This window comes from Anthonomus grandis, chromosome 9 (assembly GCF_022605725.1).
Source record: "Anthonomus grandis grandis chromosome 9, icAntGran1.3, whole genome shotgun sequence".
NCBI classification, from domain to species: domain Eukaryota; kingdom Metazoa; phylum Arthropoda; class Insecta; order Coleoptera; family Curculionidae; genus Anthonomus; species Anthonomus grandis.
Window position 1 is genome coordinate 8,676,304 of NC_065554.1, and position 19,245 is coordinate 8,695,548.

At 29.2% G+C, this 19,245-nt stretch overlaps 1 long non-coding RNA gene across 1 annotated transcript in view; it reads right to left on the reverse strand.

Annotated features, from left to right (window-relative positions):
* The window catches only part of LOC126740491 (uncharacterized), a 175,118-nt gene extending 157,800 nt beyond the window's left edge, over positions 1 to 17,318 (reverse strand). The window contains exon 1 of the long non-coding RNA XR_007661926.1: positions 17,003 to 17,318. This is a non-coding gene — a long non-coding RNA (uncharacterized LOC126740491). The remainder of the gene's footprint in view (positions 1 to 17,002) is intronic.
* Positions 17,319 to 19,245: the final 1,927 nt, after the last annotated feature.

Genomic DNA, 19,245 nt, shown 5'->3' on the forward strand with positions numbered 1-19,245 from the left:
AACACCACGTTCAATAGTTATGAGATTTGTATTTTCATGTAGTTTTATCGTCAATGTTGCATTTTTGTAGATACTGTGAATGAGTTTAGTTTATCGGTAATTGACTCTATATTCCTGAACTGCATTACACAGTGCATTTAGCTTTATTGAATCCAAGGTTGTGTGGAAGTCCACGAATGTCATTACTAAAGCTCTGTTCCATTGAATTATCTTTTCAATAAATGTTTTGACGCTATAAATATGGTCATTTTAAATCTAGGACGAAAGCCTGCCTGTTCTACAGGTTGATAGAAATCTAAGTTATTTTCCAGTTGGATGGTTATAATTCGAGTAAAATGTTTGTAAAAGAGGCTTATTGGTCGGTAGTTCTCTAGCTCTATGTGTTTCATATCTCCTTTTTTGAGAAGTAGCATTATAATGGAATTATGCCACTTTTTTTAAACTTTACTATTGAATAGACAGAGATTATAAAGTTTTTTTTATTTTTGGCAGTAGATGTTGTCCTCCTATTTTTATTGCCTCTGTAACTATATTTTCTTCCCTAGCGTTTTATTATATTTTATATTTTCAATTGCTAATTCTTAATTATTTATTAAATATTTCCTCTATAGCAGTATCAGGAAGCTGTTTATCTATTTCTTGGTTAAAAATGCCCTTCTTCGATATCAGGATTTTAGGTTTAATATTTTCTCGATCACTATCATCATACTAAGTTTTGCCAATATGACTGTTATTGGTATATGAGTTTATAGAATCGTCCACTATATTTAATAATTACTTTCTATTGGTAGTAATTTCTCAATCTTTGTTTCCCAATTTGCATTTCTTTCCTTCGATTCGTAAGTTTTCCTTGGAGTACCTTCTTGCTTTTATTATTCTCTATCTTCTCCTTCTATTGCTTCTTATTCTTTAGTTTCGAAAAAATATTGTTAATTTTGGATCCAGAGCAAAAATCTTGACTGAACTTAATATTTGAAAAAGCATTTTAAACCTGACTTTTTCGATTAGTGATCATCGGCTTTATCGATGAAAAAAAAGACACGAAATATATTTCCTTGCACATAAGTGGAGAGAAGTTGTCAGCTAATACTTCTGATGAAACATAATTTAAAACTTTAGTTTTAAAAGTTTAGGAAAAACTAAGGTTGGGTTTTGGAAACTTTGCATTTGTATTTGCAAAATCATTAAAAAATAATATCAAGGATGTTATTTATACATTTTCTACAACGCTCCAAGAACTACTTTCTTTAACAATTTTAAGGTCATGAAGAAGACTTTGGATAGAAGTTAATGATTTAGTTACAGCCTCGAATATCGCAGAGAAAGAGAACGCAGAAAATAACCCTGCTGTAGCACATTTTTCAAAAACTCATGTAACAAGGTGTTATTGTGCCAGAAAAGATCGAATTTAAATAAATGCTTATATGTATGTATATTTACAAAACAGTGGCACAGTGCGAATCTAACCAATATGATACAATCAACTTTTGATTGAGCTTTTGCAAAATCATAATTACATTATAATTTTTCTTTAAACTTGAAGAAGTGTAATATAAACGTTAAACGTAATATATAACAAACAATATGAAGTTTAGATTAAAAATAATGCCGCTTAATTTAACAAACGTTAAATACTTTTTCACACTTACTACTTGATTGCTTAAAATGTTGCAAACGCGCTCAGTTATAGCAAATATTTTTTTAGTTTCGAATTATTTGGAATTAAATAATTTTCTCGAAAAATTTATAAATTCTTCATTTTTCAGTACCTACTCGAGAACTTTCCATTACTAACTGTCAGTCATTTTGCGAATACTCAGCAACGCCAGCAAAAATGATCAATTCTTAGTATATACTTTATATCGATGATATATGTTCAAATTCTTAAAGACCTATAATGCATCTGGAAGTAAAAGTTTATTTTAAAAAGTTGTCCGCAAGTGTGTGTCTGCTGTCTGTGTGTGGTGTGCTGTTCGATTTCGCAAGTCGTTTCGCAGGTTCTACAAAATTTACAATGCCGTGTCTCGTTGTTACCAAGTGCAGCCACATGTACACAAAGAGCGAGGATGGCAACGAGTCGACAGTGCTCGTTACTCACTGGTGCATCTAGGTCATGCACATAAATATTTTCATACAGTCCCAACCCGACGCGACGACGTTTTCCGAAACTCGATTTTATTACCCCGTTGTACGTAGCCTAATGAAATCTACCGACCTCGGTTTCGAGCCAAAATCCTGTATATACGAACAGTTAGTTGGCGAGCGAAGTAATGGCCAACATGGAGCAAACCCTGATGAGATGATGAAAAGAGAGATATAAAACGTTTTGTAAAAATTATAGTAATATAGAGACTAAATCTGCAAAAAGGGTTTTATAATTACAGAAAAAATATAAATGGAATCAATCTACAATTATATTAGACTATTTGTTTTAATAAAGTTTCTTCAATATTGTCAAGTAAATTCTATTGATTTTGGCCTCCCCGACAGTGATTCAATTATACTGATGATATTAATGATGAATTTCTGTATGCTTGCCACATTTGAAGATATGTATGTACCTCACAAGAGATATGTATAAGTGATTTTTCAATTCAAAAATAACGTTACAGCTATGACAAAAGCGACAAACTTCTAATAGATTCAAATAACGATTTCGCATATGGATGTATTGCTTTTTGTGATTTTTTTTTTGGAGTGTATATTATTTTGTTTAATTTAAAAATGTGTATTGTGTTGGGTTCACTATTATAATGCTTTTTAGGTTTTTGCTTTTTGCGTAGATGCTTACAAGGTCTATTGGCTATGACTTATTCGATTTTTATTTGTTTCTCAAACGGCAGATAGCGTTTTATATATGTATACAATTTATATTAGCTTATGGCTGCTGCAAGTAATAAAAATAATTTTTGTTTTACTCATTTTAATGTCCGATCACTTCTTTCACAATTTGCCAGCTTTAGTGAGTTTTTAAGGGCTGAAAAGTACGATGTAATTGGGCTATCAGAAACCTGGTTAAGTAACTCAATACAAAATAACAGCATAGATATTTTCAATTATAATATTATACGTAAAGATAGAGATGGTCGTGGAGGCGGAGTCGCTTTATATTAATAATTCATTAACATTTCAAATTCTAAACACGCCACCCCAGAATAGCGCATTGGAACAGCTATGGTTTCGTACTAAAATCAGTGGTAGGATCATATGTTTTGGATCACTGTACCGGCCACCTAACATAAACCTTAATTCGTGTATTGATTATTTTGAGAATGCTATTGTTAGTTTTTTGCCTGAGGTTGATCTTTTGGTATTTGGTGGGGATTTGAATGTGGATATTTTGTAGTAACTCAGTAAACTTTTCAATAAATATAATTTGGCACAACTTGTTCGAACTCCTACTCGTTTTTCTGCCACTGCACTTAAATTGATTAATGTTATTCTTACCTCAGATCTAGGTCTGTCGGCTGATGTCCAAGTAATCAACATGGATGACATTTCTGATCACTGTTTGGTTTACACCGAATTAAAGTTTCAGAAAACACGCCCTCCCGTATCCTTTCATACTTATCGAGATTATGCCAATTTCGTTTTTGTGGACTTTCTTAATGACATTTTTAGTATAAATTGGCAAGATAAATTTATCTTATATTTATCTGTCTAATGTAGATGAAATGGTTTCCTTTTTTCAGTAAAATGTGATTGATCTGTTTAATATTCATGCACCCTTTAAAATTTCGAGATTCACCAAGGTCAGAGCCCCTTGGATGACTGATAATATACGATTCATGACAAAATTGCGACAAAAAGCGCTTACAAAGTACAAAAAATTAAAAACTGAAAACTCTTTTAATGAATATAAGCAAATTAGAAATATGGTAACAAGCGCAGTTCGAATTAAAAAAAAAAAATTTCCAAATTATAAACTTAAAGAGGATACGGCCTCATTTTGGAAAACTTTAAAGTGTCTTAATATAACACCTAAAAATTCAAAGTTACCAGCTCACTTTAATACTGTTATCGATGCTGAACAATTTAGTTTTTTTTATTAATAGTATTCCGAAAACTAATTCATTACCTCTTAATAATGAAATAAATACCAAATATATTATTAATAGAGTGATATGTGAGATATTAAGAATATAATATCTAATATAATGTCTGTCTCCATTGAGTCTGATGCTATTGGCGTTAAGATGATTTCTTTTTTAGTCCCTTACCTTACTCCTTATATCACACACATCATCAATAAGGCTCTTTCGTTATCCAGATTTCCCAGCGAATGAAAAAAGGCGGATTTATTACCCATTCCCAAAGTAAATAGCCCTGCTGAGTTCTCACATTACCGTCCTATAAGCATTCTACCGACCCTTTCCAAAATACTGGAAAAGCCAGCACCAGCAATTAAAAACGTTTTTTATAAATAATAAAATTATTCCTGATACCCAGTCTGGGTTCAGATCCCGGCATGGTACGGAAACAGCACTATTGCATGTGTGCGATGATATTCTTCACGCTATGGATAATAAAAAAGCTACTGCAATGGTGCTGCTAGACTATAGTAAAGCATTTGATACTCTTGATCATTCTATTTTGCTTGCCAAATTAAAATATTTTGGCCTACACGACTCAGCTTTGTATCTTCTTTGTGATTATTTGGCTAATAGAGTGCAAAGAGTACGTCTCGGCTCAGCATTTTCGCAATATGTAGTTATTGGTCAGGGAGTTCCGCAGGGTAGTATTTTGGGACCACTTTTGTTTTCAGTTTACACGTCTGATTTTTTTGAGTTTCTTAAAACATGCAAGTCGCATCAATACGCGGATGATGTTCAACTTTATTACTCATTTTCAATTAATCAAATTAATACCGCCATAGGTAATATACTGAACCATTTACCACATTTTGTATACTTATATTAAACATTAAAAGCTAAAAAATAGAAAATGTAACATCATGTTAATTTTAATCAAAATTATATCAGTTTTTACGTATATTGTAGATTTGTTATATGGATAGCCCAGTTTTTAATTAATTTGATTAATCATGATCAAAATCTTATAACAAATAATTATTAGAATCATTTTTAAATTTTTGAAGCTTTACACTCTAATACCGTTACTTACAGGTTTTTAAAAATACACTGACATAACAAAAGATTTAAGCCTCAATCTGCTCGTAGAGCCATTATTGAGTAGAGCCGCCATTAAGGCCGATATGGTGAGCTCCGTATTATAATATGGAGAGATTTCAAATGAACAGGTGAAGAACGACTACAGGGTTCAGCCTGTTACTCAGATAAGGCAGAAAACAAACAAGAAACAGACTACTTTGCTAGACAAGGATCTGTGGAACTTCCAGTAGGCGTGAGCCCCAAATATATATTAGATATACATGCAGCTATACCGATCATAGGTTTGGTATCATTCAATAGTTTAATTTAGAGCAAAACATTCCAGAGATGGACGGAAGCACCTTGCATTCGATAGGATTAGGCACACATAACTGGGCCTGAGTCTAGCACTTAAGATGCCATGTTCACACCCCAGCATATTGCAGATAATATACACCGAAGTGACGTTGGTGTTGGGAAGAGGAAGAAACTGCAGTCCACGTAATCGAGGAAGCCCAGCATGCACATGCGCTAGGTTTCAATTTTTGGGCACTATTTTTAGTTTGCCTAGCGACATCAAATTTTTTAGCCCGAAGAGCATAATAAGCTTTTCCAAGGCTTATAGCCTTTGGTGGGGTCTGGCGAATCCGTCAGGCGACTTATATGCACCTTTTGCTTCCTGACGTCCTCAAATTCAAAATTCAACAAGTTCAAATTAAACAACAATTTTTAATGGCTTGTATTGAGAAGTATAAATATTGCAACGACTAAGAAAAATCCTTTGGATATTTATTAATGCTTTTAACATAAAGAATCACTACGACTTCCTTCCAAAAAGCCTAATATTGAAACAAATAAATGACAACGTATTTTGCGGTACTTACAGTACCACGTATTTCACAGTAAAACCAAAAAGCTGTTTAAAATTTTTAAACTTTAAGAATATTTGTTGGATAAATGAATAGAATGATTTTAAAGTTTTATTGTTTCTTCACCCCATATTTAGATAATCAAACTGGTAAGGTAGTAGTCGATAATAGAACTACGACGCGGAATAAGCAATTAGTAGATTAGCATAATCATATCATAACCGTTTTAAGTTATTTTCTCTCTCCTGCATATTTAAACGACATGAAATATGCAGGGTTTTTGTTTATAAAAGTTAATTTTAACATTGGCAAAAGACATAAGAAACTCGAAATATATAATTTGATGAATGAGCAAAATATATAATAAGGTTTAATTCAAAAAAATAATTTGTCAAAGTCAAAAAATTATTAATAACGCGATTCCAATTTTTATCGAACTTTTTATTAGGCAAAACATAATAATTTTGACATAAAGCCAAACCGAATAAACCCAGTGTAGGTAGTGTACAAACAAGTGTAGGTAAGTTTTCTTTATTATAAAAAGGTCATCGATAAGCCACGCGGCTTATTGAAAAATATCGGTTTATATAACATCCGCCATTTTTAGTCTGTAGCTAACCTTTCTTATGGTGATATAATAAAAATTATCGGTGTGACATCAGAAAATATCTGAATTAACGAAATTTTTTATGTTAAATTCCATATCGTCAATTGTCATTTAATCTTTTTATTAATGACAGATTTCAGAACAATTATAAATTTTTTTTTTGATTTTTCAATCTAATAAGTAATTAAGTGGCAACTATTTTCGACGTGTTGGGCACCAAAATTGTGCTAATTCTAATCTCTATTTAATTGGAAAAAATCTTAGTATTATAAGAAATATATGAAGTTCACTATATAATAATTTTTATACATACGATTTGTAAAATATAAGCAAAATGTCAAACCGTCCCCTCGCATTTTCGTTTTTTTACGATAGCAAATGGAAAGTAGTAGCAATAATTAAAAAAAATATATTTTAATTTCTTTTCTGTTTTCATTTCTAATTTCTTATTGTTAATATTACAATAAACTCAATCTTTTTTATTTACTAAAGACACCAAATTAACTTCAAGGCGTTTGTGATCTGTAATAATATATTTTTAAAGCAACGACTAATTTTCTTAAGTTACTATATTTATTATAGAATTGGAGATTACAAATTTGTTAGATATAGTTCTATTGTATTGGATCTTTAATGAGTAAAATATATTAGTTTCTCTTCGCACATTTGTGATATAATAACCGAGAGGGCTTGAGGAGTCATTTAATTTATTATTAAACAACAAATCCTCGCAAAACGTAAGCGAAAAATGTATCTGTTTTTGAAGTAGGTATATTACAAAATTAGTGAACTAAATGGTCAACGTTAAAATTCTGATACATCATAATTTTATTTCTGAAAAAGTAAAAATTTAATACTTGAAAACGTGACTTAATAAAGTGCCGCTTTAAATAATGCAGTTCCTTGATATCACTAAAATGTTTGCTACAGAATTTCCCATAGGCCGCATAAGATTGAAAACTTACAGCGAACTCATTAGTCTTGTAACTGACAAACGCTTCAGGTATAATAGCAAAAATGAAACCACAGAAATATGTGTTTAAGGTTTGTAAATATATTACATTAAAATATAGTCAAGGAGTAATCAAGTCATCAACCGATAAAATTATTTGTCACGTGTTGGGCACCAAAAATTATCTAGTACCTATTTAAAAACAATTATTTCATATTATTTGCCGGTTCAACAAAGATTATGTCTTTTTTTTAAATTAACGTTGAATAAGTTTTTTGGCCCCAACATTATATAACTTCAATCAGATGACACCCTTGGTAAAATGGATCTAGAGAGGTTGAATCATTTTAGTTTATAACAAATATTAATTATAACATTTTAAAAATTTAATCAAGCCCAATCGCTTTGTCTCATCTTTAATATTTTTATCAGTATAATAAGACTACTAAGTAGTTTTACAAAAAACCAATTTCTATTTAACCTTTTTCTAAATTCAAACTTTTCAATTTATTGGGAGTGCAGTTAAAAACGGCAAATTTTCTAAAACTTTTGTGATTTATAAGAATTATTAATATATTTTAAAAATTTTAGAAAAAAATAGACTTTTACAACATATTAATGGGCTACGTAATAATTTAAAGTAAAGAATAATTCATCTGAATAACTATCTATAAATTAGATAGTTATGATAGGTAGAGAACGAAAATTTTATTGTATTGACATATTTTTAATTTCCTTTTGCACATTGGTGATATAATAAAAGGTACCTTTAAAAAATATCTAAACTAATAAAAAAAATTTGAACACGTCTCAAAATGTAAGTTTCAATACCATCAATTATTAATTTTATAAATCGCTTTTTAAAAATGCAATTAATTTTAATTCTTTCGATTTAAATAGTATAATTCGTTAGCATGACTAGAATGTTAGTTACAGAAACTGTGTAGAATTTCCCATTAGGCCGATATAAAACTTACAGCGAACTTATTAGTCTTGTAACTAACAAAATATTCAGATACAATGGAAAAAAAAGAAAACACAGAAATATTTGTTTGTGATTTGTAAATATATAACATTAAAATATATTCAGTGAGTATTCAATTCATTAATAGAAAAAATTATTTACCACGTGTTGGGCACCAAAAATTATTTGGTAATTAAAAACAGTTATTTCAAGTTATTTGTAAGAAAATATATTTAAAAAAACGTCTTTAAAAAAAAAATTACGTCTTATGAGTTTTTTGGCATTATTATAGTATTTTCTAATTTATGTTTATATTATATTAAAATATATTTATAGTAAGTAATAAAGTTATTAATTAGAAAAATTAGTTACCACGTGTTGGGCACCAAAACTAATCAAGTATTTGAAGACTATTTTAAAAATTATTTTAAAAATAGACTTATACAACATAGTAAAAGTTACAAAAATTTTTTTACCACGTGTTGGGCACCAAAAATTATCCTCCAGTATTTAAAAACCATTATTTAGTTCATGTAAAAAAAAATGGTTTAACAAAAACTATTTTTTTTTTCATCTTTTTTGAAAATCTACGTAACTCAATATACTTCAATTTGTTAAGAATTTTGTTAAAAATGGCAAACTTTTGTGATTTTTAAAACTTATTTTAACGATATTTTAAAGCAAAGAATAATTCATCTAAATAACTTTATATTAATTAAATAGTTCTAATTAACAAAAAAAAATAAGTTTTAGTAAATTTGTAATTGTCAAAATATGTTAAACCTTCTTTATAATAAAAAAGTCGTTGATAAGCCACGCAGCTTAATGATAAGAATGGGTTTATATATAACAGCCGCCATTTTTAGTTCTAAGTCAACTCCTATTTGGTTCATAGGTAATAAAATAAAAAAATATTGTAAGACCTTTAAAAATTATCTGATTTTATCAAAAAATCTAAAATACGTCTTAAAATTCGCCACGTTCGTTTTCATACCGTCAACTGTCAATTTTAACCGTGACTTTGCCAACACACACATAATTATTATAAGTTTTTAACGGTATTTAGGCATATTTAATTAACTTATCATTAAGAGAAGAGGTTATGGAAATGCAAAGACAAGGATTATCTTAATTCTGAATTTATAAAAATTCCTTGCAAAAATTAGTTAGTACCAGACAAATGCACCTTTTTTGAGCTATATTAGTATATTAGTGAACTAAATGGTCAAATTTTATCACTTTAATTCTGAAAAAGCAAAAATTTAATGATTGAGAATGTAACTTAATAGGAAGTGCTGATTCAAATACCTACTACAGTTTATTAGCATCAGTGGAATATTAGCTCCAGAAACTATGCAGAATTTTCCATAGGCCGAGTAAGATATAAAACTTGCAGCGAACTTATTAGTCTTGTAACTGACAAAAGCTCCAGGTAAAATAGCAAAAAAGAAAACACAGAAATATTTGTTTGTGGTTTGTAAATATATAACATTAAAATATATTCAGTGAGTAGTCAAGTCATAAAACGAAAAAATTATTTACCACGTGTTGGGCACCAAAAATTATTTAGTAATTAAAAACAGTTATTTTATGTTATTTATAAGAAAATTCTATTAAAAAAAAAACGTCTTTTGAAGAAATCTACGTTTTATAAGTTTTTTGGCACCCTCATGGTATTTTCTAATTCATGTTTATATTACAATGTCTTTTGTAAGAAAGCATCTTTTTAACCAATCTGTGTTTTGTGAGAACCCATCTTTGCTTAATAAAAATTAATAATATATTTTTAAAACTTATTTTATTATAAAAAAAGACCTATACAGCATAGTAACAACGCCGAAAGTATATTACGATATTAGTAAACTAAGCTGTCAAATTTTATCATTTTTATTTTAAAACATCATAGTTTAATTTAAGAAAAACCAAAATATAGGGCTTGAGAATGTGCTTTAATAAAAAATTCTGATTTAATTATTATAATTTTTAGCATCACTAGAATGTTAAAGAAACACACAATGAATGCAGAATTTCTTAGAGACTGACAAGATAGGAAGAAAACTTTTATATAGCGAACTTATTAGTCTTGTAACTAATAAAAGCTGCATATACGATGGTACAAATTGAAACCACAGGAATATTTATTTGTGGTTTGTTAATATATTACATTAAAATATATTTAGTAAGTACCTAATCAAGTTATTAATCGGAAAAACTGGTTACCACGTGTTGAACACCAAAATTAATCCAGTATTTGAAATCTATTATTTCATGGTATTTATATAAGAAAGCCAGTTTAACAAAAAATATATCTTTTTAAACAATCTACGTTTTATAAGAACCTATCTTTGTTTAACAAGAATTAATAATATATTTTTAAAACTTATTTAAAAACAGACTTATACAGCAGAGTAAAAAGGTACATAATATTTTAAAGCATAGAATAATTCATCTGAGTAACTATATATGAATGAGATAGCGTTAATTAGGAAAAAATCCAATTCTTATTGGATTTTAATGGTCAAAATAAGTTAATTTTGACACGAAGCAAAACCGAAAAAACCCGAACTTAAAACCTTCTTTATTATAAAAAGGTCGTTAATAAGCCACGCGGTTTAATAATAAGGATCGGTTTATATAACAACCGCCATTTTTAGTCCTAAATCAACCCCTATTTAGTTGGTAATAAAATAAAAAAAATATTGCTAGACCTTCAAAAAATATTTGTATAATACGTCTCAAAATTCGCCATATTCGTTTTCATACCGTCAATTGTCAGTTTTATGCGTGACTTTGCCAATACACACCTAGTTATTGTAAGTTTTTAAGGGTATTTAGGCATATTTAATTAACTTACCACTAAGAAAAGAGGTTATGGAAATGCAAAGACAAGGATTATCTTAATTCAAATAAATCCGGTACCAAAACAAAAATTCTTTGCAAAAATTAGTCAGTACTAGACAAATGCACCTTTTTTGAACTATATTAGTATATTAGTGAACTAAATGGTCAAATTTGTGGTTGTGGTGTCAGTTTAGTGGAATATTAGCTCCAGAAACTGTGCATAATTTTCCATAGGCCGAGTAAGATATAAAACTTGCAGCAAACTTATTAGTCTTGTAACTGACAAAAGCTCCAGGTACAATAGCAAAAAAGAATACACAGAAATATTTGTTTGTGGTTTATAAATATATAACATTAAAATATATTCAGTAATCAAACGAAAAAATTATTTACCATGTGTTGGGCACCAAAGATTATTTAGTAATTAAAAACAATTATTTCATGTTATATGTAAGAAAATCTATTAAAAAAAAAACGTCTTTTGAAAAACTCTACGTTTTATGAGTTTTTTGGTACCCTCATGGTATTTTCTAATTTATGTTTATAATATATTAAAATATGTTTATAGTAAGTAATAAAGTTATTAATCGGAAAAATTTATTATCACGTGTTGGGCACCAAAATTGTTCAAGTATTTGAAAACTATTATTTCATGTTATTTGTAAGAAAGCCAGTTTAACAAACACTATATTTTTAACCAATTTACGTTCTTTGAGAACCCATCTTTGCTTAATAAGAATAATTAATATATTTTTAAAACTTATTTTAAAAATAGACTTATACAGTATAGTAAAAAGGTACATAATATTTTAAAGCATAGAATAATTCAACTGAGTAACTATATATAAATTAGATAGCTTTAATTAGCAAAAAATCCCAGTTCTATTCGATTTTTAATAGTCAAAATAAGTTAATTTTGACACGAAGCAAAACCGAAAAAACCCGAAGTTAAAGCCTTCTTTATTATAAAAAGGTCGTTGATAAGCCACGCGGTTTAATGATAAGGATCGGTTTATATAACAGCCGCCATTTTTGTCCTAAGTCAACCCCTATTTGGTTGGTTAGTGATAAATTTAAAAAAAATTGTGAGACCTTCAAAAAATATCTGAATACGTAAAAAAATCTAGAATACGTCTCAAAATTCGCCATGTTTGTTTTCATACCGTCAATTGTCAGTTTTATGCGTGACTTTGCCAATACACACCTAGTATTGTAAGTTTTTTAAGGTTATTTAGGCATATTTAATTAACTTAACACTAAGAAAAGAGGTTATGGAAATGCAAAGACAAGGATTATTTTAATTCAAATAAATCCGGTACCAAAACAAAAATTCCTTGCAAAAATTAGTCAGTACCAGACAAATGCACCTTTTTTGAACTATATTAGTATATTAGTGAACTAAATGGTCAAATTTTATCACTTTATTTCCGAAAAAGCAAAAATTTAATGATTGAGAATGTAACTTAATAGGAATTCATTAGCATCAGTGGAATATTAGCTCCAGAAACTGTGCAGAATTTTCTATAGGCCGAGTAAGATATAAAACTTGCAGCAAACTTATTAGTCTTGTAACTGACAAAAGCTCCAGGTACAATAGCAAAAAAGAATACACAGAAATATTTGTTTGTGGTTTGTAAATATATAACATTAAAATATATTCAGTGATCAAACGAAAAAATTATTTACCATGTGTTGGGCACCAATAATTATTTAGTAATTAAAAACAATTATTTCATGTTATTTGTAAGAAAATCTATTTAAAAAAAAACGTCTTTTGAAAAACTCTACGTTTTATGAGTTTTTTGGCACTCTCATGGTATTTTCTAATTTATGTTTATAGTAAGTAATAAGGTTATTATCCGGAAAAATTTATTACCACGTGTTGGGTACCAAAATTGTTCAAGAATTGGAATACTATTATTTCATGTTATTTGTAAGAAAGCCAGTTTAACAAAAACTATATTTTTAACCAATCTACGTTTTTTGAGAACCCATCTTTGCTTAATAAGAATAATTAATATATTTTTAAAACTTATTTTAAAAATAGACTTATACAGCAGAGTAAAAAGGTATATAATATTTTAAAGCATAGAATAATTCATCTGAGTATCTATATATGAATGAGAAAGCGTTAATTAGCAAAAAATCCAATTCTCAACCCGAACTTAAAACCTTCTTTATTATGAATAGGTCGTTAATAAGCCATTTAATAATAAGGATCGGTTTATATAACAACCGCCATTTTTAGTCCTAAATCCAACCTCTATTTGGTTGGTAATAAAATAAAAAAATATTGCTAGACCTTCAAAAAATATTTGAATAATACGTCTCAAAATTCGCCATGTTCTTTTTCATTAGCATCAGTGGAATATTAGCTCTAGAAACTGTGCAGAATTTTCCATAGGCCGAGTAAGATATAAAACTTGCAGCAAACTTATTAGTCTTGTAACTGACAAAAGCTCCAGGTACAATAGCAAAAAAGAATACACAGAAATATTTGTTTGTGGTTTGTAAATATATAACATTAAAATATATATAGAAAAAATTATTTACCATGTGTTGGGCACCAAAAATTATTTAGTAATTAAAAACAATTATTTAATGTTATTTGTAAGAAAATCTATTAAAAAAAAACGTCTTTTGAAAAACTCTACGTTTTATGAGTTTTTTGGCACTCTCGTGGTATTTTCTAATTTTTGTTTATAATATATTAAAATATGTTTATAGTAAGTAATAAAGTTATTAATCGGAAAAATTTATTACCACGTGTTGGGCACCAAAATTGTTCAAGTATTTGAAAACTATTATTTCATGTTATTTGTAAGAAAGCCAGTTTAACAAACACTATATGTTTAACCAATCTACGTTTTTTGAGAACCCATCTTTGCTTAAAAAGAATAATTAATATATTTTTAAAACTTATTTTAAAAATAGACTTATGCAGTATAGTAAAAAGGTACATAATATTTTAAAGCATAGAATATTTTAACTGAGTAACTTTATATAAATGAGATAGCTTTAATTAGCAAAAAATCCCAGTTCTATTGGATTTTTAATAGTCAAAATAAGTTAATTTTGACACGAAGCAAAACCGAAAAAACCCGAAGTTAAAGCCTTCTTTATTATAAAAAGGTCGTTGATAAGCCACGCGGTTTAATGATAAGGATCGGTTTATATAACAGCCGCCATTTTTGTCCTAAGTCAACCCCTATTTGGGTGGTTGATAAAAAAAAAATTATTATAAAAAAAATTGTTATAGACCTTCAAAAAATATCTGAATACATAAAAAAGTCTAGAATACGTCTCAAAATTCGCCATGTTCGTTTTCATACCGTCAATTATCAGTTTTATGCGTGACTTTGCCAATACACACCTAGTTATTGTAAGTTTTTTGAGGGTATTTTGGCATATTTAATTAACTTACCACTAAGAAAAGAGGTTATGGAAATGCAAAGACAAGGTTTATCTTAATTCAAATAAATCCGGTACCAAAACAAAAATTCCTTGCAAAAATTAGTCAGTACCAGACAAATGCACCTTTTTTGAACTATATTAGTATATTAATGAACTAAATGGTCAAATTTTATCACTTTATTTTCAAAAAAGCAAAAATGTAATGATTGAGAATGTAACTTAATAGGAATTCATTAGCATCAGTGGAATATTAGCTCCAGAAACTGTGCAGAATTTTCCATAGGCCGAGTAAGATATAAAACTTGCAGCAAACTTATTAGTCTTGTAACTGACAAAAGCTCCAGGTACAATAGCAAAAAAGAAAACACAGAAATATTTGTTTGTGGTTTGTAAATATATAACATTAAAATATATTCAGTGATCAAACGAAAAAATTATTTACCATGTGTTAAGCACCAAAAACTATTTAGTAATTAAAAACAATTATTTCATGTTATTTGTAAGAAAATCTATTTAAAAAAAAACGTCTTTTGAAATACTCTACGTTTTATGAGTTTTGTGGCACTCTCATGGTATTTTCTAATTTATGTTTATATTAAAATATGTTTATAGTAAGTAATAAAGTTATTATTCGGAAAAATTTATTACCACGTGTTGGGCACCAAAATTGTTCAAGAATTGGAATACTATTATTTCATGTTATTTGTAAGAAAGCCAGTTTAACAAAAACTATATTTTTAACCAATCTACGTTTTTTGAGAACCCATCTTTGCTTAATAAGAATAATTGATATATTTTTAAAACTTATTTTAAAAATAGACTTATACAGCAGAGTAAAAAGGTATATAATGTTTTAAAGCATAGAATAATTCATCTGAGTATCTATATATGAATGAGAAAGCGTTAATTAGCAAAAAATCCAATTCTCACTGGATTTTTAATGGTCAAAATAAGTTAATTTTGACACGAAGCAAAACCGAAAAAACCCGAACTTAAAACCTTCTTTATTATAAATAGGTCGTTAATAAGCCATTTAATAATAAGGATCGGTTTATATAACAACCGCCATTTTTAGTCCTAAATCAACCCCTATTTGGTTGGTAATAAAATAAAAAAATATTGCTAGACCTTCAAAAAATATTTGAATAATACGTCTCAAAATTCGCCATGTTCGTTTTCATTAGCATCAGTGGAATATTAGCTCCAGAAACTGTGCAGAATTTTCCATAGTAACTATAAAACTTGCAGCAAACTTATTAGTCTTGTAACTGACAAAAGCTCCAGGTACAATAGCAAAAAAGAAAACACAGAAATATTTGTTTGTGGTTTGTAAATATATAACATTAAAATATATTCAGTGGTCAAACGAAAAAATTATTTACCATGTGTTGGGCACCAAAAATTATTTAGTAATTAAAAACAATTATTTCATGTTATTTGTAAGAAATTCTATTTAAAAAAAAAACGTCTTTTGAAAAACTCGTTTATGAGTTTTTTGGCACTCTCATGGTATTTTCTAATTTATGTTTATAATATATTAAAATATGTTTATACTAAGTAATAAAGTTATTAATCGGAAAAATTTATTACCACGTGTTGGGCACCAAAATTGTTCAAGTATTTGAAACCTATTATTTCATGTTATTTGTAAGAAAGCCAGTTTAACAAAAACTATATTTTTAAGCAATCTACGTTTTTTGAGAACCCATCTTTGCTTAATAAGAATAATTAATATATTTTTAAAACTTATTTTAAAAATAGACTTATACAGTATAGTAAAAAGGTATATAATATTTTAAAGCATAGAATATTTCATGTGAGAAACTATATATAAATAAGATAGCTTTAATTAGGAAAAAATCCAATTCCTATTGGATTTTTAATAGTCAAAATAAGTTAATTTTGACACGAAGCAAAACCGAAAGAACCCGAAGTTAAAGCCTTCTTTATTATAAAAAGGTCGTTGATAAGCCACGCGGTTTAGTGATAAGGATCGGTTTATATAACAGCCGCCATTTTTGTCCTAAGTCAACCCCTATTTGGTTGGTTGGTGATAAATAAAAAAAAAATTGTGAGACCTTCAAAAAATATCTGAATACATAAAAAAATCTAGAATGCGTCTCAAAATTCGCCATGTTCGTTTTCATACCGTCAATTGTCAATTTTATGCGTGACTTTGCCAACACACACCTAATTATTATAAGTTTTTTAAGGCTTTTTAGGTGTGATGTTTAAATAACTTACCAGTGGATATAGAGTTTATGGAAAATCCACCACAATGTTCATCTTAATCCAGACAAATCCGGCACACAAACCAATAATCCCACGCAAAAATTGGGCGGACCCGAAAAAATTCAACAAATTTTTGACACACGCGCCATTTTGTACACGTTTTAAACAAATGGTGAACTAGATTATTAAACTCGTTTTATTTTTACTCCCGAAATAGCAAAATTAAATGCAACCGACTCGAATGCACAAATGCACCGATGCGATTGCATCCAAGTTCAGTTTGGATTAAACGGGGGATTCAAAAAGCGATATTCGGTCCGCGAGTGACGCCGATGCCCTCTACAGTGTCTGCGCGAAACGGGCGGCCATTACGTAAACCCTTTCCGTCACTCCGTTCGTATACCTATCTTTTTTTTTCTCAAAGAAATGAAAAGAGAATACCGATCCTGGGTCAAGAGCGGGGCATAATCAGACAGATTATTTTTGCCCCTGATGCTGCCAAGGCCTGTTGGGTATCAGGCTTTGTCTTTTTTTGTATTTTTTAGGTACGTGTATAAGTGTTGATTTTTTTTGTTGTGTTTTATGGAGGGGTTTAGTGCGTTTTTATGGGAGCTTTAACTCTCGTTTGGAGATTTTTGTTGATTTTTGCGTCCCGATGTTTCGCGCACATTGGATTAATAGATACATCTGGTTTGTCTCTTCGATGGTTTTTTTTATTTTACAGGAACAGGATTGCTTAAAGCGATGGCGGCATGCAAAGTGGTGAATAAACTTTTAACGCTTCAGCGCCGTTATGAATTTCTGTATACTTAAGTTGAATTTGATTAATTGCACTAAATTTAATTACAGCAAAAGAATCTTAACGGATACTTAAAATGGTACATGCATTTACTCCCACCCGTTGCGGCTAATTTCATACAATAATCTTATATTTTTCACTTTGTCATGAGTAGCCCCATGGAATAACTTTATTGCAAAAAAATCGAAAAGATAAAATAAATGTAATAATATATTGTGATCACAGCATAGTCGTTTGAATGAACATAGTATACTTAATTAATAAAAATATACAAGGTGACCATTTATAGTTGAAAGGGTCATATATTAGGACCGAAAACCTGAAGAAAAAAACGTTGAAAATAGTATTTCTATAAAATGAAGGGGGAACAAAAACAAGCATATTAACTCACACTTATCTGCAGCTCCTTGCACAGGTTAAGATACACCCTTAAAATGTTAAATAAAAAGGGGATTCAAATGCTTTTCAATGATTCTATAAAAAAAACTACATTTCAGGAAATGATTCTCTGTTTATTAAACAATAAATAAAAACGCTATCTTAAAAATTTAATAATTATTTAATTAAATGTTGAAAATAAATTCCCATATTTTAAAGACAATAATAAAGTCTACTTTCAAATCCTTCACATATATTTATAAATGTTTCTTTTAGATATAGCACGGCATTCCTGAACTATTCTATGCTGGAGTTGATCTAGTGAGTCAAGTTGCGCCTTGAAAACCACATTATAGATGACCCCACAAAAAGAAGTCAAGAGATGTTAGGTCCGAGGATCTAGGTGGCCATTCAACAGGACCTCTTCTTCCAATTCAGTGGTTAGGATAATGATCATCCAACCATTGCCTAACGGAAATTACATTAGGTGCTCCATCCTGTTGGAATTGTAGTAAGCGTTCGTCTAAAGATAAATTTCCGTTTATATCTCTCTGATTTTTTTAATTCTCGCACTAATAGTGGTTTGATAGATCTCTGTAGCATTTCAGAATACATGTCGCCATTTAAATTTCCTGGTATAAATATTGGGCCGTTAATACAATTTCCCAATATACCAGCCCAAGCATTAATTTTCTGAGAGTACTGGGTATGGCTCTTCTCTAAATACGTGTGGGTTCTCGTCACTCCACTAATGACAGTTTGCTTATTAACATGTTCATTTATATAAGAGGTGCATTCATTACTAAAGCAAATATTTTTAACTAGTCGAGGTTCTGCCGTAATTTTATCCGAGATTATTTGACAGAACTGAATTTTTCTGTCGTTACAAAGTTCTTGCAGTATTTGCAGTTTATAGGGATAAAACTTATAAAGTTTAAGTACCTTTCTCACTGATTCATCGAGATAATCCAGTTACTACAGGTGCTTAATGAGTTGATAAAATTGAATCAATTGCAGACTTACCCAGAATTTCAATTTGCGCTGTTTCTTCGACTAATTTTCTTTTCATTCATAACAG